The 24857-nt window shown below is 45.2% G+C and overlaps 1 protein-coding gene across 6 annotated transcripts in view; it reads left to right on the plus strand.

Moving 5' to 3' along the window:
- The window catches only part of NF1 (neurofibromin 1), a 2008692-nt gene that overhangs the window by 358120 nt on the left and 1625715 nt on the right, over window positions 1-24857 (plus strand). The window lies entirely within an intron of this gene.

Here is a 24857-nt window from a genome sequence, read left to right on the forward strand (position 1 = left end):
TGCGAAGTTTCCTCTGTGCATGCTAGTGAGCAGCTCACTTTTAATATGATCTTTTGAGAAAAAAAGCTCTCTGCTTGACTTTTCAAAAGAGTTTATTAAAATACATTTATCATATGGATTTTCGTCAAAATGCCTTAGTAAATCTTACTACATGCAGTACATAAAGAACGTCAGCTGGATGAGTTTTTCAGTTAATTCATGATTATTTTCTAGTAGTCTTAGGGTAGATTTAGTTTGGTATTGAACTGATCTCTAGATAGATAACCTGTCCAAGATCAGACAAGAGAAACTGCAAAAAAAAGGTCAAAGATAATGAAAGTAAGCTTAGCCTGGCTGCAATCCAGCTCATTTGCATACTTATGAGGTTGGAGGTGGCTTTGCATGACTTCATAAGAGTAAGTCTGTTGGCCCAATGGGCAGACTTTGCCAGAATGGAGACCTACTCCTTTCAGGTTAGTTACAGCACAGAAGTAATTAACTCAAAAACTTTAACATGTGCACAATAAATGACTGCCATCCTCTGAACAGACTTGTTGGGAGGAAAACAAATTGAACTTGACTCAATTTCTAAGTATTTTATAAACATAAAGCAGATACGAGCACTACCTAATGGTGAATCTTGCATAGTCTGCTGAGAATTATGTATTGCAGCCTAACCATTTGCTTAAATACATATTACGATAACTGGTTAAAAGTACATTGCCGATGAGTAATTTGTGATAGTTTGTTCATAAATTTAACCCCATGGCTGCTAGGCGTTTTCCCGTCCTGCGCTGGGTTTTATTATTTTTCATTGTTTTATGACGAGCTGGCCTTGTCATCCGCGCACGGCAGGTAAGCGCCATGACGAGCCCAGCTCGTCATTAGCCTCGAAGGGGTTAAGGGATGTAGTAAAAGCATATAAGTCCTTGTATCCTCAGTATATTGTATTCATAGATTGACCCTGGGTACATTACTGTTTTATTTTCTTTTATTCCATTTACTCATTAAATTGAGTGACGGTGAACTCCGTATAGGTTTTGTAAGAAAAAGGGAGTGGTGGAGAAGGCTAGAAATGTTCAAGGAACATAAGTAGCAAAAGAGTGAAATCAAAGGAGAATTTGATAGGATATGGGGAAAAGGAAGAAAATTGAGAGGCATAAAAGCACTCCTGGTATGTTCAAATGTATGATTCAAGACTAATGTGTCGTAAATAGTTATCCCAAGTAAGGAAGGTCTCATGAGTTCCCATCCTCTGAATGCTGTGGAAAGTCCTCCCGCTATTGATCATAGAGGCAAGGAGAGTCGTGCTCTTGGCCCTGATTCTTTTGCACCTGGACTACTGTAACTCATTGTATTTGGGAGCATCAAAATTTATTGAGGCATATGGCCTCCAGCCATATGCCTTATGGATTCGTTTTTTAAGGCTTCCCTGAAAATACCTTGTGATTCCGGAAGTTTGAGCTCTTGTAATCAGTCTTATTTTAAAGTTTATTTTTATTAATGTTTTTTTAAATGAGAGAAACCTGCTAAATTGATTTGAAATATTTGAATATTCGCATTCTCTTATGGGAACAAATTCACGCCTGTCAGGGGCTACTACACTAGATAATTGCATCACTCAAATTGACAAAGCTGCCCTTCGTTTGCCAAAGAGAGTGTCCCTGGCAACAAATAAGGCTCGAGTTTAATATTGTATAACAGCACTGGGCCAGAAGTAGCTTGTTTTTATACATATGTCTTAGACCTGCTTTGCAAGACTCTATGCATTGCTTAATCCGGTTCAAAATAATAGGCGCGGGTACTATCTTCACCTATAAGCGCTACCTCAACAATAAACTAATGGAACTCTCACTGATTGAGGCATGGAGAAAGCACTTTTCACATCAGATTTCAAAGTGTTTACAGCAGCCACCTCAAAAAAAGTTGTCACAGTTAGAGGATACGGCAATACTTAGTAAGCGCTCACATGTCTTTTCAGTAATCGACTCTTACATCCCCAGTTATCAACAAAATTACATTAGCTGCACATACCCATGGGTTGACCACTAGGGGAGGCAAGATGGCGGCCGCAACTGTGGCCGTGTGAGGTGCTCCGTCCATAGCCCCGTGTGATTCCCCTCTACCCCCTATTGCTGGTGATTTCTCCCGACGCTACTGTGTTACCGGTGAGAGCAGCTCCTGCAGTGCTGTGCCGAGTGGGGGCTTACCGCTCTGGTGAGATTTGGCGTCTGGCATATCCATTACTGCCCTGCCTGGTCGGCTCCAGCATCCGGCATAGCCCGACGCCGACTTGATGGACTCCAGCTGAATGCGGTACGACGGGAGAGGCGCCAAACTTATTGCTCTGACCGTGCTGGGCTCAGCGCGGTGAGCTGCTGCTGCTATTTCTCTGCTGCTTCTACGGCTCCGGCTCCTGTAGTATAACGACCCAGACTTTGGTGTGAAAGGAACCGTAGAGAGCCCGAGGCATTCCCGTGTGGTGTGGAGATTGTGAGATTTCACGTTGATTGATAGCTCTGCCACTCCTCGGACGGGACGAACAGTGCCGGCAGGCAATGGCGCCTAAGGGCAGAGGCGGCGCAAGGAACCGAGGTGGAGCTCCTGCAAATACACCCACGGGTGAGGTGAATGAATCTGCTGCGATGATCACGGGGTATAGAGCTATTGCTGCTAACGCTGCTAACGTTAATGTTAACGACAATGCTACATCAGGAAGTCGTGGCGTGGTTGCGAGTAAAGGCACTCATGTCAGGGATAATAATAGTGGCAGCACTGACAGCACCACTCTGAGCTCTGAAGGCAGTAACACTCAGCAGGAGCACGCGGCGACCTCAAAGACACAGGTAGCTTGCCAGAGCCAGATAGCGTACCAGAATCAGGATACCCCTGTAAAGCAACGGACTGTCCTGGCAATTTTTAATAAAAAACGAGTAAAAGCAAAACTGGTTGTCGAGCCTGAGGTCGATGGTGGTACCACTTGTGCAGCTCCTGGTGCCCAGCATGAGTTCTCTCTGGAAGTTGTGAGTGTCCTTACTGGAGCCTCGCCGGTCTTGGCTCCAGCTGATCAAGACAATGGAATTAACGTCATGTCAATGGAAGCCTTGCCAGCGAATGGAGGTAATGCAGTAACAGTAACCGTAACAACTTCGAAGATAGCAGCTCATTGCCAGGGTCTAGCACTGATGTTACTACTTCAGTGACGGAGAAGGGCAGTGAATCAGAGTAGCTGGATCGGATGGTAAATTCTACTCCATGTCAGATTTTACAACTGCGTCAGACAAGGAGCATGATGAGGATAACTCCAGTAACCCAGGCAATTGGGGGGACCTGCCGGACGATGAGAAAGGCGAGGAGTTTGAACAATCCCTGCCCCATGAAACAGTGAGAAAGGTGGTGGAGGTGTGCGAAGGACCATTGCATGAGCAGAGCCTTCCATTAGCTCAGTTCAACCTGGATGAGGATTTTGAATAGGACTTTATTACTCTTGGCCTGATCTATAGGAGTATAATGGCACATTGCAGTGAAAGTAAGCTGCACATACCCATTCTGGATAAAGGCCACTTAGATTGGGGGAGTGGCACATGCATGCAGGCCCACCTCCCAGCATGTGCCACACAGAAACTGACAATGTAATGTGTAGACTCTGCGAATTGGAAAAGGAAACCATCATTCATATTTTATGCATTTGCCTCTTACTGAAGCAAAGAAAAATTCTCCTCCATAGTGATTTTGTTCGTCTAGAAGTTCGAACCTGCCATCAGACGCTAATTGCTAGTCTGAACACATTGTAAACTTCCCTGAACATCAAAACAGTCAAATTTCTCCTAATGGTCATTGCAAAACTAAGTCCCACTAATCCTATTTGAACTGTAAAAACCTGATCCCCAAAATCTGATCACTACAAGGCACAGCACCAATACAACACCTAAGGCAATGTCTGCGTAATTTGGGACACCTCTGCTTACTTGTTAGACCCCATGCAGATCTCTGAATGATGTATTTATGCGTAGCTGAAATTTTAATCTTGGGGTAATTAGCTGCTAACGCTAGTACCTTTGAATTTTCTTGGTCTCTCTTAATGAACTGCAGCCGTATGATTGGAGGCAATACTTGAAGCAACCTTGAGATATTCTTTGCCTCTGCCATTTAATCCTGCAATAAGAGTCCCCTTCATGGGGTGGGAGGGACAACTTAACTGTTACGGTTCTGGGTTTGCCACAATTTGGTTATATGAATGTGTCAGGGAGTATTTCTGGATCCAAACTGTCCAAAAATGCTATATTGACTGTGTTGATGGATGTGTAAAAGCCAGTAAATTTGTTTACACAAAAAAATAATTGAACTGTTATTGCTTGCTTGTAGACTCTAAAAACTTACTTTTGGGAGCACTCTGTGACAGATTCTGAAGCAATCTAAAGCCTTATCTTGCATTGTCACTGTATAAATGCACTTGGTGAAATGCCAGTAGAGGGCATCTGAAGCAACCTTGAGATGCTCAATTGTCTTTTGCACATTGCACTTCTTTCTGGAGCTAATATTGTCATAACACACTTGTCACTTATCATAAATGCTACTTGGCATTTTATCTTGAATTGCCTGCTTTTATAATGTGTTTCCTTATTATAACTGCTGTTTGATTATTTACCAATGAGATGGTTGTTTCTTAAGGTTTTAATTAACCATACAATAAAAGTTGACTTGACTAGATTGAGGCCTTCAGAGAGACCACATTGTGCATTTTCAGCACCATTCCAGCCCACTGTAGCGCAACTTCGGGTCCCAAGGATCCACTGTAGCCTCCTGTTGGGATACTGCAGGCAGGTTTGCCCTTAACACCATCTGTGCCTCCTCAACCCATCTCAAGTTCTGCTCCTACACCAGAGCTGACGAGTATATCGGATAGAGACATCTAGCCGCAGATTCCTAACCTTTGAATTTTCCAGGCGTCAGAAAGGATCCTGAAGATTTTTCGTCGAGCAGTACCCCTGTGCGCCGGTAGGTGGCATTGGTCGGCTCCCTGTGGCGTCGGCATCGTTATGTCCGTTTCCTTAATATAGGCCCCAGCTCTGTGCGCTGACGTCTTTGCTTTGCTTTCCACACCAGCCAGTGCAGATACCTGTCGAGAGCTACCCTCTATCACTGTTTAAAAGGCTTTTTCGAACATTTTGCAGAGCCTTATTTTGGTGCATAGGTTTTTCCTAAATTAAACAAGAAGACTTCTGGGTTCAAGCTGTGTGGCTTCTGTCACCGTACCATGTTGGTGACTGATCCGCACCTCGTTTGTCTCTGGTGCCTGGAGTGTGACTACGACTCGAAGTCGAGCTCCGACTGCCCGGCCTTGTCTCTGAAAGCTTTGACGAAGTGGTCCCTAAAGCTGATTGCGGGCCAGTGCTCTGCACCCCCTTCTTTCTCCACAGAGGTCTCATTCACGGTCCTAATCAAGAGGAAGGTCCGGGCACTGCTGCAGGAGTCCTTAGTCTTCGACCTGCCACTCGAAGTCTTCAAGTCAGTCGGGTAAGAAGCACAAAAAATGCAAAAAGTCAAAGAATACTTCAACTTTTCCTCACCTGTCTGCCGTTGCAAAGGAGGAGTCTCAATGTTCTAGGCCTTGTTTCTCTGAACCCACGCCTGGGTTGGCTCCGCGCTCCCCTACCTTCCCGATTACTAGAGGGATCGCCACCCAGTCAAAGAATTTTGAGGCCATGTGCCTTATATTTTGACAGCCTGACCCTACCGGTACGCCTTCAGGGCCTGCAGGCTTAGAGGGGGCTCCATCAAGTTCCGCGCCGGCAGCTCTGGCCCTGATGATCCCCTGCCCACCATGGATCCAACAATGGATCTGGGCTGACGCTGGTCGTGCCATTTTGACCTTACCCAGCACTGGCCCCAACACAGACTCTCAGTCCCATTTTAAACCCAGACGGCTCGGATCGGTGTCTACAGAACACTTAGGTCCTTTGTCAGTTCCTCAGCCCTTTTCTGAAAGGCTTGGAATGGAGGAAGATTGGTAGGAGTCACTGGACTCTTTACAAGACCAGCCTTATCAAGACGTGGACTGGTATGAAAAATTGAGTGAGCCAGCGGACTCGAAGCTTCTCCAGATTCTGGCCACCTTTCTCCCCCGACCATGACTACGGAGGAAGAAGCACCATACACCATGGTGGTGCGAAGGGCAGCTGAGGTCCTGGACCTTCAGCTCCCTTCCATGCCGTCAAGACGAAACCTTTGATGGAGGCCCTGCAGCCAGGTGTCTCCTCCTGGCTGTCCTTCAACGAGACCTTACGAATGTCCTCCTGGAACCTACTCCAAACCCAGCACAGGGACTCCTGTGAATAGGACAATTGCCCTCCGGGCGACCTAAATTTCCTCACTAACCATCCTACCCCCGAGAGCTTGGTAGTCCAAGCCTCTGCCTCCCATGGTTCGTTCCCTTAGGCATCCTTGGACAGGGAGTCCAAGAGGCTGGACAAATGGGGTAAGAATGTTTTCTTCCACCAGCCTTGGATGGCGATCTGTGAACACCGTATGCCTAATGGGCTGTTACTACCACTCCCTCTGGGAAACTGTTTCGCAGGTGCTGCCACAGGTTACGAGGCGGCCTGAGCCTTCCTCTCCCAATCAGTATCAGACGGGAGAGATGCAGCAAAAATCGCCATTTGTTGTGGTCTCAACAAAACCGACTTTCTTGGAAGAGTGATTTCTTGGATGGTGGCTGTTCGATGCCACGTCTGGTTGAGGACTTCTGGCTTTTCAGGGGAACTCCAGGCCTCACTAATGGATATGCCCTTTGATGGCAACAGTCTCTTCGGAGACGAGGCAAACACGGCGATAGAGTCACAGGCTACGGCCAAGTCCTTGTGCCTCTCCGTGGCCACACATCCTCGGTCTGCTTTCCACCCCTTTCGTGGCTATGGAAGGAGCTTTCTGACACGCCAACCATATCTCAGCCACAAGACCACACAAGTTCAGCAACCTCTGGGTGGCTGTGGGTGCAGCCTGTTCCAACCCAATGGGATCGGCGGCCAAAGGTCAGGGTCAGTCCACCACCCCTTTGCAGTCTCAGGCTCAAAACCTTCCTAGTAGGGGGCACTAGGGAGCCCACAGCAAGATGGCCGTGCTCTAGTGCTGCTCTACCAGCCAAGTCCAAGGATCTGACAAATATCCTGTAACCAGAGGGTCATCCGGGCATATAAGTGAGCGTCTGGTCCCAGGAACACGGCAGGACTAAGAATAGCTGAGTAAACAGCGGATAGGGCAAAGTACAGAGCCGCGACTCAGACTCTATGCAGTAAGAGAAAATGGCGGCAGCCCGGGCTTGACGGCGCTGTGAGATCCGCTGTTTGTGAGCGGCTTGGAAAACGGCGGTATCCTGAAGGAGCCTCAGCGTTCCGCTGCGAGAGAACTACAGTGTGAGGCGGCGGACACTGCACATGTCCAGAAAAATGAGACCGGGAAGGAATGGCTGTGGACTACTCGGTTGGAGTTGCGTGAATGGGCTGCGCTGCAGGGAATGAGCTGCGAGGGGGTGCCTGACCTGGTGCGCTCGCTGAAAAGGGCCGAGCCCGTGGTGCCGTAAATCAAGGTCTGGGTTGTATGAAGTTACACCGCATGTTATTACAACGCGTGCTGTTTCATCTCATTCGTTACACGACTGCGATGTTACCACGCAATGCCTTTACAACGCAAGTCTTTACATCGACTTGCGCTAGGTGGCGTGCTAACATTAGAAAAGTGTCATTTACTATTCCAACTCCAGTCCACGTATCAGTAGGGAAGGTGTTGGGATAGTAAACTACACTATTTTTAATGTTAGCACGCCATCTAGCGCAAGTCGATGTAAAGACTTGCGTTGTAATGGCATAGCGTGGTTACATCGCGGTTATTGTAACAACAGCGATGTAACAGCATTGCGGTGTACTGGCCGCGTTGTTAAGGATGTTTCCCCAATGTCTGAGGCAAGTGACCGACAGCAGAAGTTGGCTTGAGGCTATTGTCTGGAGACTAAAATCCTTCTGTCATTATTATAAGCAGCTATATAAAAAGTAACGGTGAGCTGTCTCCTGGGTGCATCGTGCAGGTTGGGTCCCTGTAAGAAGTTTCTGCGGCAGAGTGTGCAGCAGATGAGCAAATCGTGAAAGTAGGCCCGTCAGCCTGCGCAATATATTACAGTAAGCTCTGGAAGTGTGAGGATCTCGGTTGAGCCACTGCTATGGGGAAAACAGATCAGCAAGCAAGTGAGTCTAACCTTTGAAACACGCAGGCCTTCAAAAAATCAACAACATGCTGTATCTGATTTGGAGCATGGGCACCCAGAGAAGGGTGCTCTGAGGCTGGAGGCGACGCTGTTGGCAATGCAGTGCAGTCTGCAATACATCAAAGTTAAAGTTGACACACTAAACTTGTAGATGGACCACATGGCAGCGAAGCTTGTAGGGCGGAGTAGCGCATAACCACTGTGGGAGATGGATTGCAAGCTGTCTCTAATAAATGCTTAAATATAGAGAAGGTACTGGCGGTGATACAGGCTAAAAATGAGGACTTGGAGGTGCAGTCCATATGCAATAAGTTGCAAATTACTGGGATGCAGGAGTCTACAAATACAGGCCGGCTTGATCTTTATGTTGAGAAGATGCTGAAAGAGATCTTTGGACCCGACAACCTGTCTGACGTTCTGGTTGTGGAAAGAGGGCACAGATCCAGTGGAAAGAGCTCAAAGTTTGCTGTTGGCCCGAGCGCACCGCGTTGGTCAATCATTGCCAGGCTACTAAATCATCTGGACCAGGATGTGGTGTTCAGCCTTGCAGGGGAGAAAAGATCAATCCGTTATCAATATAATGATATTGCCTTCTATCCGGAATTCACAGCCTCCGTCCAGGTGGCACTGAAAGAATTTTTCAGTTAAGAAGATGCTCCAGGCAGAACAGATAAAGTACACCATGCTGTATCTGGCCCGACTGCGCATAGAAGTGAAGGGGAAGGCCACGATCTTTAACGCACCTAAACCAGTAATGGAATATGCGAAGACTATATTGAAATTTGGGAAAGAGCAAATTGAACAGTCAGAGGAAAATGCAGTCGCCAGAGACTAGGCCGGCCCGCATGCTGCGACCGAGATATGTGTTGTGGGATGTTCCTTGTACGAGATACCCCTTGTGTATGGTAAGACTGTGAAAAGTGAGCCTCCCACACAGGCACAATGTTGCTTGACTGCTCTTTGTACTGAATGAGGACCTGCGGAGGCTTGAGTTGCTGGAAGCCGCCTGGTATGAAGAACTCTGGAGGGGGCATCCCAAGTTATTGTTGCACATCTTCAGCCAAGTGGGCAGCTTACAGATGTTACTGAGACCACTCATAGACTGATATCAAATACTTCCTTCCTCGAAATGTCACCTGGCTACACCCCGACCACCAGGTGGGGTTATGGGCTCTGGCGTCCCTTTAAGGGTATACCCCAGTGGCAGTTGTTCGTAATAGTTTTCATTTTGCATATATTTTTGTTGTATGGGGATGGCTTTGGCAAATTGGGTATTGTTACTGTTTGTTCTTGGACGCAAGAGCATTTCATGCCATACAAAACTCGAAGGACCTGGTTGCCTAACCGGAAGAGGGATACACCCCAATGGAAGTACAGGACACACAGGAAATGTCATAATGTAGGGGCCTGACTGAATCTCTAACTTGGAATGTGTATGCGATTTCTAAAGCACAACTTTTACTCCGAGGAGTTTCCTGGCGCTACTGAAGAAAGGACATCAGCCAGACGGGGAAAAAAGAGAGAAGCTACGGGCAGGCAAAAAGCTAGGTCTCAAGTTTTTTTTCAGAACAATGGGGTTGCCTTAATCCACCTGAGAAGCTTGTTCCAAAGAGAGGGGCCCAGGAAGGAGAAAGATCTGCCCCCTACCCATGACTTTCTAATAAGAGGAACTTTGGCTAAACAAGATTTTCAGATCAGAGGTTTTTTCTGTGGAGTGTAAAGCTTAACTCCTGGTTTGTAGATAGTTTGGGCCAGTTTCGTAAAGTGCTTTTTGGGTAAGTAGCAGTATTTTAATTTATCCGCTTCCTGACCGGAAGTCAATGAAGGTTATGAAGAAGGCCCATGACGTGAGAATTGCGTGGGTGCCCAAAGATGGTACATGCTGCTGCATTCTGGGCTAACTGCAGCCTATCGATTAGGTAGTTGGGCAGTCCAATATACAGACTATTCCGATAGTCCAGCTGTGAGATTATCAAGCCTTGTGTCACTTGTTGTCTGGCCTGAAAGGATAAGAGATAAAAACATTCACGAAGGAGTGCAAATCCCATGCCCACCACTGAGTTAATTTTGGATTTAAATGTGAGTAGTTCATCAAATTTTAAACCTAGGTTTTTTACCACCTGATTTTGAAAGGGGGGGGGGCCATCCTTCGGACAGAAAGACTTCCATGGTGTCTCGGTCTATGAGACAAAAAAGGAGCTCTGTCTTCCCTGCATTGCATTTTAGTTGGTTGTTGGCTAGCCAACGTTGCATTCAGACATTTACAAATCTTTTCCCCTGGGAAAGCCTGGCCCATCCTTCAGGGAAAGAGGATCTGCGTGTCATCTGCATAACACACAATTTTTGCCCCCAAGTTTTCTACCAGACAGGCCAAGGGAGTGAAATAGATATTGAATAGCGTCGGACACAAGGCTGAGCCCTGCGGCACTCCTACCTGTCACCTACGGGGAACGCCAAAGAAAGGGTTACACCTGACTTCGTGACCCCGTTCCTCTAAAAATGAAGTAAGCCACTGCCAATAATTACCACTGAATGTAGGCTATCTAGAAGGATGGAGTGAGAGATGGTGTTGAACGCTGACGATGGTCGAGTAACACTAACAGCGTTCTATCACCTCTGTCCAGACTGAGGCGGATGGCATCAGATACTTCCAGCAAAGCCGATTCAGTGCTATAGTTGGGCCTGGAAGCCAAATTGACTAGCATGAAGCAAGTTGTTGCTTTCTAAGTACTCAGGTCTGTTTGTTGACATGTTTCTCAAGTACCTTCGATAGAGCTGGAAAGAGAAAGAGACCGGCCTGTAATTGGTTAGGTCATTTTTATCTACCTGGGATTGTTTTTAAGGCAGTAGAATGTTTGCCTGTTTCCAAATGCAGGGCATCTTAACTGCTGAATGTGACTTAAGTACTTGGTGCATCAGTGGATTTAAAACCTCTGCTCAGTGCTAAAAACGAAGGAAGTACCAGGATCAGATGGCAAGCCTTATTTAAGGTAACTTACGGCTAGAAGGGAGGCTTCTACCAAGATGAGAGAAAAAGAGTCCAGGAAGCCATCTATTCTCCTGGAGATGGACACTGATGGGAATGAGTCACCCACTTTCCCCCTATCTTTGCCTATTAATTCCTCTGTGTTATGGCCCACCCAGCAGCCGTTATCACAAGGTGGCAGGAGGCCAGCTTGAATTGAAGTTATTTTGTCATGGAAGGTACAGGCAAGTTGTTCACACCGGTTTTGGGATGCCGGTTTGTAGTTATTCTCAGCCTCCGGCGAGGTAAAAGACTTAACAATTTAAAAATGTCCTTAGAGCTGTTAACAGCAGTGAAGATTTTAGCCTCAAAATATGTTTTTCGCTAAGTTAAGCTCTCTATGATACTTCTTGAGAGCTTCTTTGTAGTCTGATTTTGCCTTCATACAATATTTTACTTTCCATTGCCCCTCTATGCGTTTACACTATCTTTAAGTTTTTCAGTGCCAGAGAGTACCAAGGACTAGGCAATTTAAGGCGCCGTTGCTGGGTCCTCCTTACTGGGGCAAGAGCTAGAATGGTTGACTCAATCCAGCTATCCGATTTACATCTTCATCAATGTTGCCAGAAAGAATTGGAATGTCATGGGACACATGTAGCATTGCTACAAGAAACGCACCACACAAAGGTCACTGGAGGCACTGTTTGGAATAGATGGGCTGTGGTGAGAGTGGGTTCATCATATTCTTCATACTCTAGATGAGTGTTATTGCTGGTAAAGAAGGAGACACAATTCTCCCTACTCCATCCAGAGACCGATGAGCAGGGTAGATTCCTGATGGTTCAGGGTTCCTTGGGAGGCACGAGGTTGGAGCAGGTCAATACATATGGACCAAACATTGATAATCTAGAGTTTTATATTATGATATGGAGACGTTTGCTATCCCTGCCCCCTATGGTAGTAATATGGAGGGAGGGTGGGTAACTAAATGTATATTTTGACCCGCTGCGTGATCGTTTAGCCACTACGGAAATTCATGGGAAGCATGCTACTAAATTAATTTATGAAATAATGGAGGCGGAAGGGCTGGTGGATAAATGGAGCTCCAGGAACCCCAATTCTCAGTACATAGCACCTGGTCTCGCCTTGATTACTGGCTTATCAAAAGAGGTCTGTAACTGGGTAGTAGGGGTAACACACTAAGCCAGGACATTGTCTGACCATGCACCTGTTCTTCTGGAACTGAGCATACCTACATACACTAGAACCCCCTTACAAAGGAGGCTGCAGCCCTTGTAATTAATAGATCCAGTATGTAAGAGTAGCATAGGCACAGCCATTACTAGCTTCTTCGTAGAAAATAAGGGATAAGTGGACAGTGCCGGAACGTTATGGGAAGCATTCACAGTTACCATCAGGGGGAGTGTATGGGGGAGCAGGCGGGGATACTGAAAGCGATTCAACAAACGCTGTAGAAATTAGAGAGAAAGCTCCATGCTCTTGAGAGAAGCTATGAAAGGCGTCATAGCCATAGCCATGATATATTGGCTCTGATACAAGTGTCGGTCACAGAACACAAGTAAACAGCTGAACAAGAGGTGAAACATAAATCAAGGAGGTGGGCAGCGAGGGCATTCGGTGAGGGGTGCAGACCGGGGTGTACACTGGCCTCTAAATTAACAGAACCAAAGTCGCAGGTACTTATGGCTGAGATTGTTGGTGAGCACTCAGATAAACGTCACGCGTTACCTGAAATCCTCAAAGTATTTGAGAACTTCTACGCCGAGCTATATGGGGTGTGAAAGCCAGCCTCTGAAATTGAGATGGCTAGCTACCTAGATAATATGGTTACAGGCTGGTTGTCACTAGGCCAGAGGGAGTACCTAACGTAGGCAGTGATGGTGGAGGATGTTAGAGGCCATCCTTACATTACAGAGTGGGAAGGCAGCCGGGGCGGACGGGCTATGGATTGAATTCTATAAAATGTATGTGGTTACTTAGCCCACACCAGCTAGAGGTATACGCAGAAGCGTATGGGAGGGGAGTGCTACCTCCCCCATAAAGGGAAGCTTTTTGGTTACATTATTGAAACCGGACAAAGTCCTGTGTAGATGTGAAGCATATAGGCCGTTTTCACTTATTGATACAAAAATTCTGGCTAAAGTAATTGCCAGCAGACCTCAACCCTTGGTGCCCAATTTGGTCTTGCCCAAACAATCAGGCTTTTTTGCCGATAGGTCCACATCGCATAATTTAAAAACACTGTTTGCGGTGCTCCATCAACTAGACCTGGGGATGAAGGCTGCGGAGGTGTTGCTAGACGCCTCTAGGCATTCGACTCCATACAGTGGAGATCTATGTTTACTACATTACACTGGATGGGGATGCTACTGGCATTTGTAAGTTGGATAAGTTTGTTGTATACAGACCTAGTAGCTAGAATTAGAATAAATCAGTCCATGTCGGATCTAATCTCAATTTGCAGAGGAACCAGAAAGAGCTGTCCACTATCCCCGATGCTGTTCTCCCTGGTCATGGAGCCTCTGGCATGCATAGTAAGGCAGAGGTATTCTCCGGCAGCGTTGCGGTTTCGACAGTGTCCGCTAGCTATCTCCCTGTATGCGGATGACATGCTGCTGTATATAAAAGAGCTGTAAAGACATTTGGCACAGCTAATACGGGAGTATGTGAGATTTGAATGCTATTTAAACCTAAACCTCAATTGGGATAAATCCACAGTGCTCCCCCTTGCAAAATGTACCACTCTACATGGCTTGCAAAAGATATTGTATACTGCAGGGAACAGTTGAACATTTATACGGATGAACTACCTGACTCATCTAAGCCTAAAGATTTCTGGGGCCCAGTTATGATACATCTACTACAGCACTCAGGGGTGGAAGAGTTGCCATAAATTGTATTGGGTTTCTGAATGGGATTGTGTGGTGTGGATGGTGGAGGCAGAGTTGTGTCAAGTAACTGCAGCATAGGGTTGGGTATGCACTGCAATGCACTGCACAAGTTGTCATGTTACCTGTGCCATTTACATGTAATGTTGCATGTATGAAATAACATAAACAATTAAAAAACAAAACAAAACAAAAAAAAACCTTCCTAGTCCAGCCCATGGGGTTGTGGTAGGATCAGCCACCCCCTCCACCACTGGCAGAACATTACTTTGGACAGGTAGGTTCTCCAGTTACTCTGAAGTAGCAACTCCCTCCCCTTCGTGACGACCCCTTCCCACAATGCATCTAACTTACGACCGGTTGATGGAGGATCACTTGACTATGCTTTAAGAGGAAGTCACACCTTTGGCCGAGGGAGCCATAGAGAGGGTTCTGGTGCCAGAAGTAGGCTGGGGTTGTTATTGCTCCTACTTTTTGATCCCGTAAAAGGACAAGGGTCCTTTTTCCTAACCTAGATCTGCGAGCCCTCAACTACTTCCTCAAGAAGGAAAAGTTCCAGAAGATCGAAAGAACCAAGTAAAAGTCACTGTTAAAGCAGAAACAAATGCTGTTGCAGCTGTAATAGGTGCGGTCATGGATGTCACAAATGCAGGCTTCTGCAAGTTAGCCAGCATTCTACTACTAAGGAGACAGTTGTCGGAAATATCTACTCCTTTCTGTCTTGACGTGCACGCCAAGATTCTTGACATGCCTTTTGAATGAGACTGTCGCGGGGGAAAGATATTGATATTTGCAATAGATGAAAGCCTAGACACCACTGTTCTACCCCCGCCAACCACTTGCCACCCCAGGCTCTCCTGTACAATCAACCTTCCTTTTGTGTTTCCAGAAGATCACAGGGCTATAGAGGTGCTTCTGGCTAGTACCATATCACCCTTACAGGCAGTCAGGATATGATCAAGGTTACATAAGGCAGAGGCCAACTGCACCAACACTACCAAAGGCGTTCCGGACCCACAGGATTCTGCAGCACCAACATTGTAATTCTGCTGTACAAAGGTGCATTATTTGACCTATATTTCTTGGTTTATTGTAGTTTAAAGCCTCACCATCTCCTGCCATTAACCTGGCCAGCCATTACCCTACTCTGATGTTCTCTATTTCTTCCACCCCCTCATGCCTTCCTTTGCCATGACTGTTATGTCTGCGTGAACCTCCCCTCCCATTCCTTTTCCATCATCCTCCAGCTTTTCTGCCATCACCCTCATGCTCGTCTGCCATTACCTCATTCCAGTCACTCTCATTCCAGTAAACCACTCTGTCCTAACCTCCCTCTGCCATTAACCTCACCCTCATCTCCCATGGCACTTCTCTACAATTGCCATCCTCTACAATTACCATAACGTTTTCTCTAGCCTGCTATGGGTTCTACTCCGATGAGAAGTGCTGGCCCCAGCAAGCATTGACAAAGAAAATGTGTCTGTCTATGTGAGAACTATTTGCTTTGCCAATGTCTTTTAGCCATGTTGTACAACAGCGAGGCTGTTATTCTTCATGGCTAAAAGTGAGTGGCATGATGTAGAGGAGAGTGGCATAGAGAAGAGTGGCATAGAGAAGAGTGGCATAGAGAAGAGTGGCATAGAGAAGAGTGGCATAGAGAAGAGTGGCATAGAGAAGAGTGGCATAGAGAAGAGTGGCATAGAGAAGAGTGGCATAGAGAAGAGTGGCATGCAGTAGAGTGGCATGCAGTAGAGTGGAGTGGCGGAGAGTTGATTGGCATAGATTGGGGGTATACTGAAGTGGCATAGCGTGGCGTAGAGCAGATTGGTGTAGAGTGGCGTGGAGTAGTAGTGTTTTGGGTGTAAGTGACTACAGCGTCAATAGAGTGGCGTAGAGTAGTAGTGTTTTGGGTGTAAGTAACTACAGCATCAATAGAGACGACACGTAAGGTGACTGCAAAATAAATGCGAAGTCGTATGCCTGTGTTAAAAGTTGGAAAGCATATTACACATCCATTAATAATACCAAAACGCTTACATAATGATGATGATGATAATGACATTTATAAAGCGCTTGGTTACACTTTACTAGCGGCACAAAGCACATATAAAAAACCAACATTCTTAGGTCACCTCCCGAACAGAGAGCAACATCAGAAGCTACTCATTTGAAAAAAGGAAAGTTTTCAGCTATTTACGGAAGGTCACCTCCGATATCTCCATCCGAAGCCCCCACGGGAGTCTATTCCACTGCTGAGCTGCCACAAAGCTAAAGGAGCGCCCGCCTATCCTTACCGCCCTGACTCTAGGGACAGTAACCTGTCCAATCCCACTAGATCTTAGTTGGCGGGAGGGGACATACGGATAATAAAAAGATTTAGTTGTAAAAAGACGAGGAAGAACAAAGATGAGGAAGAAACCATGTACTTGGTCCATGCTCCATGGAGGAGCTACCATAAGAAAGGAATAGAAGCCTACAGTAGCTAAACAATCTAAAGATTCCAAATGAGAGCGACAATGAAAACGACTAATGGTATGCTGTGGGAGGTTTGTAAGGCCACTGAATTGTAAACAATACGCCTCACAGCACATGCCCTGTGTAGGCGAAACATAAAAATGAGTGCTGGTTGACTACTCCTGCAACCACTGGCTCAAATTAAGCAATGGTAGCTGTAAGTAAACAGCCTTTACCATGCACCCATTAGGACACATTCCTTTACCATGTATAGTAAGTGTAAGTAATTATATCTATTTGTGTGTGTATGTATATTTTTAAAATAATTTTTCAAGGTAAGAACTTTTAGGGTTTTGAATGTAGGAAGTAGGAAAAGGTAGAAAGGGTAATTTGAGCTTTTAAGGTGAGTGCAGGTAAAAGGAGATGAAAGTACTTTTAGGGTTGAGTGGAGACTTGTGGTAAAGAAAGGTAAGGGTAATATTCGGGTTATTTGGGTGGGTAGTGCTAAAGGAAGGTAAGATTACATTTAAGGTTCAGGAGTGGAAAGTGGTAAAGGGAGGGTATAAGTAAATAAAAAATGTAGATTTGGGTGCCCCCTCCCCAATAAATGTGTGTGTGTTGGTATATATACATGGTAAAATTTGGGAGATAAAGGCATGCGTGGAAATGGTATTAGTTGTAAAGAGACACTTCCTTTATTTGATATCTGGTAACCTGTGTAGCCTGGGGCCTCATAACACTGTAAACTGACGTCATTATTCCCCAGTGCAGTTCAAATGACTGACCCTCATTCTGTACACAAAAGTCAGAAGTGATTGTATTGACCGACTAAGCAAAACCCTCTTTCTATACACAAAAGTCAGAAGTGATTGTATTAACTGACTAAGCAAAACATTTCCCACAGAAGTTGTTTTTTTTGCATTTAAGGTGTGTTCATTATACGTTATAAACTTATTTATTTTATCTGTGCAGCATATCCCAGTGACTCACTAAGATATGCTGTGCAGATAAGAGGAGATGGACCCAAGTCCTAATGACAACATTTAGCAGGTAGGAGGAGGGAAGGAGTTGACGTCTCTCTATCAGAAATGAGCGAAAGCGTGGATGACGCTTGTGACATCCTTCTCCTGCAAACCGCTAAACTCTTCGGCCGGCTTCAGTGAGGCATACATGGACATGTTGCGTGCATTCATCAATTGAAAATAGAAACAACTTTAGCACAAAAACCCCAAATCCGTTGTAAAGAATTCTTTTGTTAGAAGATTTTAATGTAATAAGAATGGCGGGAATCCCGCTCCATAAATAATATAGCAAGAAAATAGTGATTTGCAAAGTCGCTTAAAGCTGGAGGAGCTGGCCTTCAGCCCAAAAAAGAGATTTGTACTGCCATGCACTCAGAACAAAAACAAGCAAGCCTGACTTAATACTTCTGCCTTTATCATATATGATTGTTTGGATTTGGTAGACTGACCACCAACTCTACCTACCTTAGACAATGGCCCCAACAATGTTCCGCCTAACCCCAAACATATCTGTAAGAGCACTCGGACGGTTGGCTTTATTCTGCCATCCCTGTCTGGTATCCATCCCGAGTCTTGTCCTCCCCAGCAAACCTTGACTCAACAGCCGTCACTTTCTATCTATCAGGATCCGTGGCACACCTTGTCAACTACCCCAGTTGACTCACTTCTGAGCCAACAACTTATCACCCCTCAACTCAGTGATCCAAAACGTACCTCCTCCCTTTCCGTCCCAACCACCCAGTCCCTGTCCCAACCCCCACATTCCTTTGACGAACCACAGATTTCAAACCCCATTTTGCCATCAACCCAGGATCTTCCAGTCATATACTGGAACGTAGCTGGCCTTAGATCCAAAATCCACCTCCAGTCCTGGCTAGATGTGACCAATAATTATAAGCTAATCTGCCTTCAGGAAACCTGGGCAATTGACCCTATCCACATCCAGGGCTTCAAAACATTTCATCTTCCGGCCACACCGTCCGCTCATGGAAGACCCAAGGGTGGCTTAGCTATTTACATTTCCAACTTAATTCCATTTACGACTACGGAAGTCCCGCTAGTATCTCCAATCTTTCAAATCCTCAAATTAGTTCCAGACAATAGTTCTTGTTATTATTTCATTAATATGTATAAATGTAAATGTAAATGTACATGTATTTATATAGCGCAAATCGCCCACATCGCAGGCATCTATGCGCTTGCTTAGGGAACCCGTCCTGGTATTCCCCTGTGAGATACCCCGGCAGGGTATCCACAAGGTGAAAGCCAGGCATCCCGCCGCGAGGGGCCGTTGTGGAGATTAAGCAAGCTATTGCCCAGAGTCGCAGAGTGTGAACCCGTGAGTCGAGAAGGCACCGGAGTGAGAATTATAGAGTCCGTGGAATTATTGAGCCCAACCCCCGTCGGGGCGGGGAATTGAACCCTGGTCCAGGGCCGATCTCAGCTTCCGGGTCTGCCGCCTCTAACCCCTGAGCTACACTTCTCCACGCTGAGCTACACTTCTCCAATAATTCCACGCCTGGTGACTGTGTAAAATCTTTGTTGGAAACCGCTTTATATTTGCAGGACCAGAAAGCCAAGAACCAGCAGCTACAATGCCATGTTGTGTGGGGTGGGGATTTCAATGTCTATTTGTGTAACAACTATAACAAAGGTATTTGTGGGCTCCAAGACGAGCACGATGTCCCCCTGGCTCACTTTGCCCATAGTAGTATTGGTGACGCTTTAAACAACTGTTTTTTTGCTTTAGAACTTGAATTCGCGAATGAACTAGTGAGTCCTGCTGTTGAGTTTAAGCCGACTTTTCACGGTAGAGGTTTTTCCACAATTATTGATTTTATCTTATGTTCTCAATCTCTAAACAATCGATTGAAACATTTTATAACTGGTACTGATCCTTCAAGCGATCACTACTCCAACAGCATTACTATAGTACTAAATACCCCATCCTCAGCCTGTTCGAAAACATGCCTTCTAACGCAGCATTCCCTGGAGATGAGTAAAATCAATGGCTATACTGTCAAATGGTCAAAGATCAATCCCTCAGAGGCCACTAGCAAGATTATCCAAAAAACCCTTCCCTTAATCTATCGCTGCTTGGAGAAGTCATCATCCCCTCAGTTGATCCTCTCTAGTTTTGTTAAAATCCTAGAAGCTATCCGACAAGAGCTTACACGCCAACATAAGATTCATGATAAGGATTCCAGAGGGTGGTTTGATTCCCACTGCCGTAAAGCCCTGCGCGCACTAAAAAATGCTCTACACAATCAAGTCAGGGACCTGCCCCTAATTGCCTCCCTAAGAAAAAACTATAAGATGGCACAAAAATCGCGTAAACGGGAAATAGAAAATAATCTCTGGGCCCAACTACATCAGAGCACATTAAGCAAGGACTGTACCCTGTTCTGGAGAACAGTTAAGGCCCCTTTTTTTAGCTGATGCGACTGCTGCACGGCATCTAGATGTGGCAGTACCTGCTGAAAAATGGGTAGCACACTACTCACAGATCTTTGGGGACCCCACCTTGACAACCGAGGCCCCTAGACTAGAGGTGGCAGCTGTCACAATCAACAATATCTATCCTATTGACCTCCACTTCGATCTAGCGGAGGTGACCGCTGCGCTGACCTCCTCAAAGACTGGTAAAGCGCCCGGTCCTGATGGGGTCCCATTAGACATCTTTGTGAGCAATATAGACCTATGGTCCCCAATTGTTACGCAGGTCATGTCCGCAGTGACTCAGATCGGCCTTATTGATTCTTGGTCCACTTCTGTGCTTCTACCCATATTTAAAAAGGGAGAACGTGACAATCCAGCCTGCTACAGGCCCATTTCCCTCTTGGATTCTCTGGGCAAGGTCGCCGGTAGACTAATTTTGGAGCGTCTCCGGGACTGGGCCTCAGAGAATAAGATCTTAACCGACTTAGTTTGGTTTCCAGGAGGGATTGGGCACTGTTGAACAGGCCTTAAACCTGACTCTGCTCATGGGTAAATACGCCTGGGCCAAAGGCGGTAATCTTTACCTAGTCTATGTGGACTTGAGTTCCGCATTTGACTGTGTAATTCATTCCAAGCTGTGGGCGATCTTGAGTAATCTGGGCATAGATCCTGCACTGCTGAATTTCCTCCGAGAGTTATACTCGGATGCAAAAGCTTGTGTGAGATATGGCATTAAAGGGGAGCTCTCTGAATCATTTGACATTGTAAAAGGCGTTAGGCAGGGGTGCGTCCTTGCTCCATTCCTATTTAACATCTACACAAACGGGCTGGAGCAAGCGATGCTAGTTGACAGCAAAGATCTCCCCTGCATAAACACCCGCCCAATCCCTGCATTACTATATGCAGACGATTCTGTCATTTTAGCAAGGACACCCAACCAACTCCAGATTCAACTAGATAAATACTGCCAATTCATGCTTTCTCTTGGACTTAAAGTTAATAAGTCCAAGACTTTTGTTATGAATATTGGCAAGAAAGCCCAAAAATGTAAATCTCCTTTTATTGGGAAGACCAGGCTAGAAACTGCTAACACCTATCCATATCTAGGGATTCTCATTGATAAACATCTGTCCTGGAAACCTGCCACTTCCAGCAAGAAACTGCAGTTTCAACGCACAACATCGGCGTTGACTTCATTTTCAAGGAAACTGGGCAAGCCCGCCCCTGCTGTAATTTTGAAGATTTACCAAGCTAAATGTATGAGCGTGGCCACTTACGGGGCTGGTGTATGGGGCTATACGCCCGCAAATGAGCTTCAAACTACTGAAAATGATTTCCTGAAATACATATTAGCCCTTCCCCGAAGTGCTTCTACTTACGGCACCCATATGGAGCTCGGCTGGGAGTATCTAACTGACATCATTAGATACCAGCCGATTCTCCTTTGGCATCGCATATGGACCCAGGAGCAATGTCATCTTACTAGGTCACTAATATCTGATTGTCTTACACTGACCTATTGGAAAAAGATTCCCTGGCTGTTATATGTTTTTAAATTTTTGAATGATTTGAATTGCCCTGCATATTTCACTGACCCTGTATCACTATTGGCTATACCAAGAAAAACTTTGAAAAAACTATGTGTCGCCCATTTAAGCGATTTACGTTTGTGCTCAGAACTTGGTAAAAAGTCAAATGTTCATTTAACAATGATTCAATCCTCCTGTGGCATTCAACCTTATTTGTCTTTTTTTCTGTCTAATTATGAGAGATATGTTTTAACCAGATTTCGGTTTGATTTATTTTATCGTCTTGTCTCACTGCCTGTGCCCTCTGATTGGTCACGTGAACTAGCTAGCTGTCCATGTGATGGACACACTCGCCAGTCAACCCTGCATGTAACCTTCTTCTGCAGTTTTTATGAGACCCCGCGTAAACGCTGGCTGGTCCCACTTCTCCGACAGTTAGGACTGAGAAGATGTAGACCGGCTCTTTTGGCACTTCAGCACTTAGATACTCCGTTTACTGCCAAAACCGTAGCCTGCTACCTCAAAGCCTGTTTGAAAATCCATTCCCAAATACTGGCTACTGCCCCTTAAGATTCCATTTCTGTGCAAATGACTACTATGTTAATATATTTCTGTATAGTGTCAATGTTTAGTTGAATTTGAATGATCTCTCAATGTTTCGAGTCATAGTGCTACGCTTCCTTCAGTAATTAATGAGCAAATGAAATTTTTTTATAAATTGTTGTAAATATTTGTTTTTAAATGTACTTTTTATGATTGTAAATTCAATCGAAATAAAGTTACTTTTTGACTTTGACTTAATACTTCTGCCTTTATCACCATCTCTCAATCAGTTAGGTGGGGTGGGTATATAATACATTTTGCATCCATTCAAGTGGGGGAAGATCATATAACTGACCGCTGGGTGTTGCAAATTGTTGAATCAAGGCACACTTTGGAATTCTTCCAAAAAACACCCTATCAAGTTGTAAAGAAACATCACTTATGTCTTTAAGAACTACAGCTGGAGGAGAATGTGATCCTCCTCTTCAAAGGAGTTCCCAAGCGGCCAGGTAAACTTGGGGTTCACGTCCAGATCTTTCTGCGAAAAAAGAAAATGGTGGTGATAGAATCTTGACCTCCAGAAACTCCACAGGTTTTTCAAAAGACAGTCCTGTCACAAGAGAACCATTCTAGAAGTCCTTTTGCTGCATGAAGGAGGGTTACTCACCTCCTTGGATATACAGGATGCCTACCTCCATATTGCCATACACCCAAACCACAGGCAATATTTAGGATCTTCAGTGGCAGAGGAGCTCTGTCAACTGGAAGACTTGCTTCAACCTTAAATGTGCCAGATCTTCACAAAGTGTACCACCCGAGATATTCACTAAGTGTCTAGTACCCTGTTTCAGAAGGAAGGCCACTTGGTATTCCTATACCTGGATGATTGACTGGTGTAAGACACCCTGAAGAAGCCTGGCCTGCACCTCCACAAAGGCTTTCATCAACCTATTCCATCAGCTATGCTTGACATTCAACATAGAAAAATCTTCTACCTGGCCCACTACAAGGCTTCAGTTTCTGGGAGTGACTGGACATTTTTCACCAAAGCATTTCTGTCTGCAGAGTGCTTTAACACAATTTAGACAATAGCTGTTAACCTTTGCAGATGCCATACAGTCTTTGTCAGAACATATAAGTTGTTGTTGTCCTGCATAGAGCGAATTCAAATCTGCTTCCGATGGATGAGACTATTCCAACAGGAGCAGGCACTACCATGGCGACAAGCGGCAAGGCTTCTGGGACCATGTTGGCAAGGATCATCAAGACCAGAAACAATCCTTTGGAAGGTTGGCAGGCTCATATGCAGAAACTATTATGAGAAGCAAGTGGTCGGAGGAGAAGAAATCCTTCCACATCAGTCTTTAAGCAGCAGGCCATCCACTTAGGTTTCTGTGCGTTTCTGCCTTGACTATCAAACTAAGACATTGTAATCAGAACTAGCACCAGTCCTTCATCTAGTACATCAGGAAACAATGAGGTACACGATCTGCATCGTGTCAGCAAAGGGACAGTTACTCTGGTACTCGTTGATGGCGAGCAGGGTAGCTATCTCTGTGTAGGATCTACTAGTAATTCAGAGCAAATGAACAGACACGCTAAGTCTCTCCTTGTTTTCCACCAGTGGGAACTGATCAACAATTACAGCAAGCCTTAAAGAAGTGGGGTTACCCCACACTTGACCTGAACGTTATCGTGCAGAACCAAAATTGCCTGCCCCAAGCAAGTAGAGTCTGCTAACCGAGCTCTAGGAGCAATGCCATCACAGGACATTGTTGAAGGTCTTCTCCTACTCCTTCCCACAATTTTCTCTCATTCATAGGATTCTTTGGAAGATCACTGTCCTGTTCATTGATACTGTTAGCCGTACCATGGCCACATCAAGATTCAGGAGTGGTAAAACATATGATTGTCGTAACCTCTGGGCCGTTGGGACATGTTTTATAAGACGAGGATTGCTAAGGAGTTAGCTGGGGTGGAAGTCAAGGAATTGGACTCTTTGACAGGCCTGACCTATAACATTTTGTTCAGACTATTGGGTAATAGCATGATTACTTACCATCTGATTTAGGTTTAGTTAAGCTCCATGAACCATGATCCCTCCCAATGCCATTCATTTTCATTTTTTTTTTCATTTCATTTCATAAACTTTTATTTGATTGCCACTTGTTATTGCAACCATAAAAAGTACAAAGAAAAGCATTAAAATTATACATTGTTAAAAGACGTTTTAGGAGCAAATCAATCATATTATAAACAGAATATAAAAGACAAACACAAAAGCTCGAAGAACGTAAACTAAAATGTGAATTACTCATAATTACGTCGGTATTTGATACAGGCTTTTAAAAAATTAGCTACATACTTCGCTATAAAAGTAGACTACAGACATTGCAAAGATAAATATGCTGGGCGACAGGCTCTTAGGCCGATTAATCTTAATAAAGGCAGAATCCAAACCTTCCTAGGAAAAGAATAAAATTTACAGAAGAAAAGAATATGTATTGTTGATTGGGGGGAAACATCGTCACAGGGACAGGAAATAATAATAGGGGACCAGTCTTGGACATTTGGAAAGGTTACAAGCCGGAAAAAAGAATTGAAACGAAACCTTGTAAGAAGATACTTTTCGTAGTTGTTCAAAAGGAAGGTCAGGTATGGTTGAATGCCCAAATGGGTCTGTACAGCAATGATTTGTGAATTTGTGGGTTTCACCAGTTCTACCGAGCATCGGAGAGCTCTTAAGTGGGACAAACATAG

The sequence above is a fragment of the Lissotriton vulgaris genome, chromosome 2_1 (assembly GCF_964263255.1).
Source record: "Lissotriton vulgaris chromosome 2_1, aLisVul1.2, whole genome shotgun sequence".
Taxonomy (NCBI): domain Eukaryota; kingdom Metazoa; phylum Chordata; class Amphibia; order Caudata; family Salamandridae; genus Lissotriton; species Lissotriton vulgaris.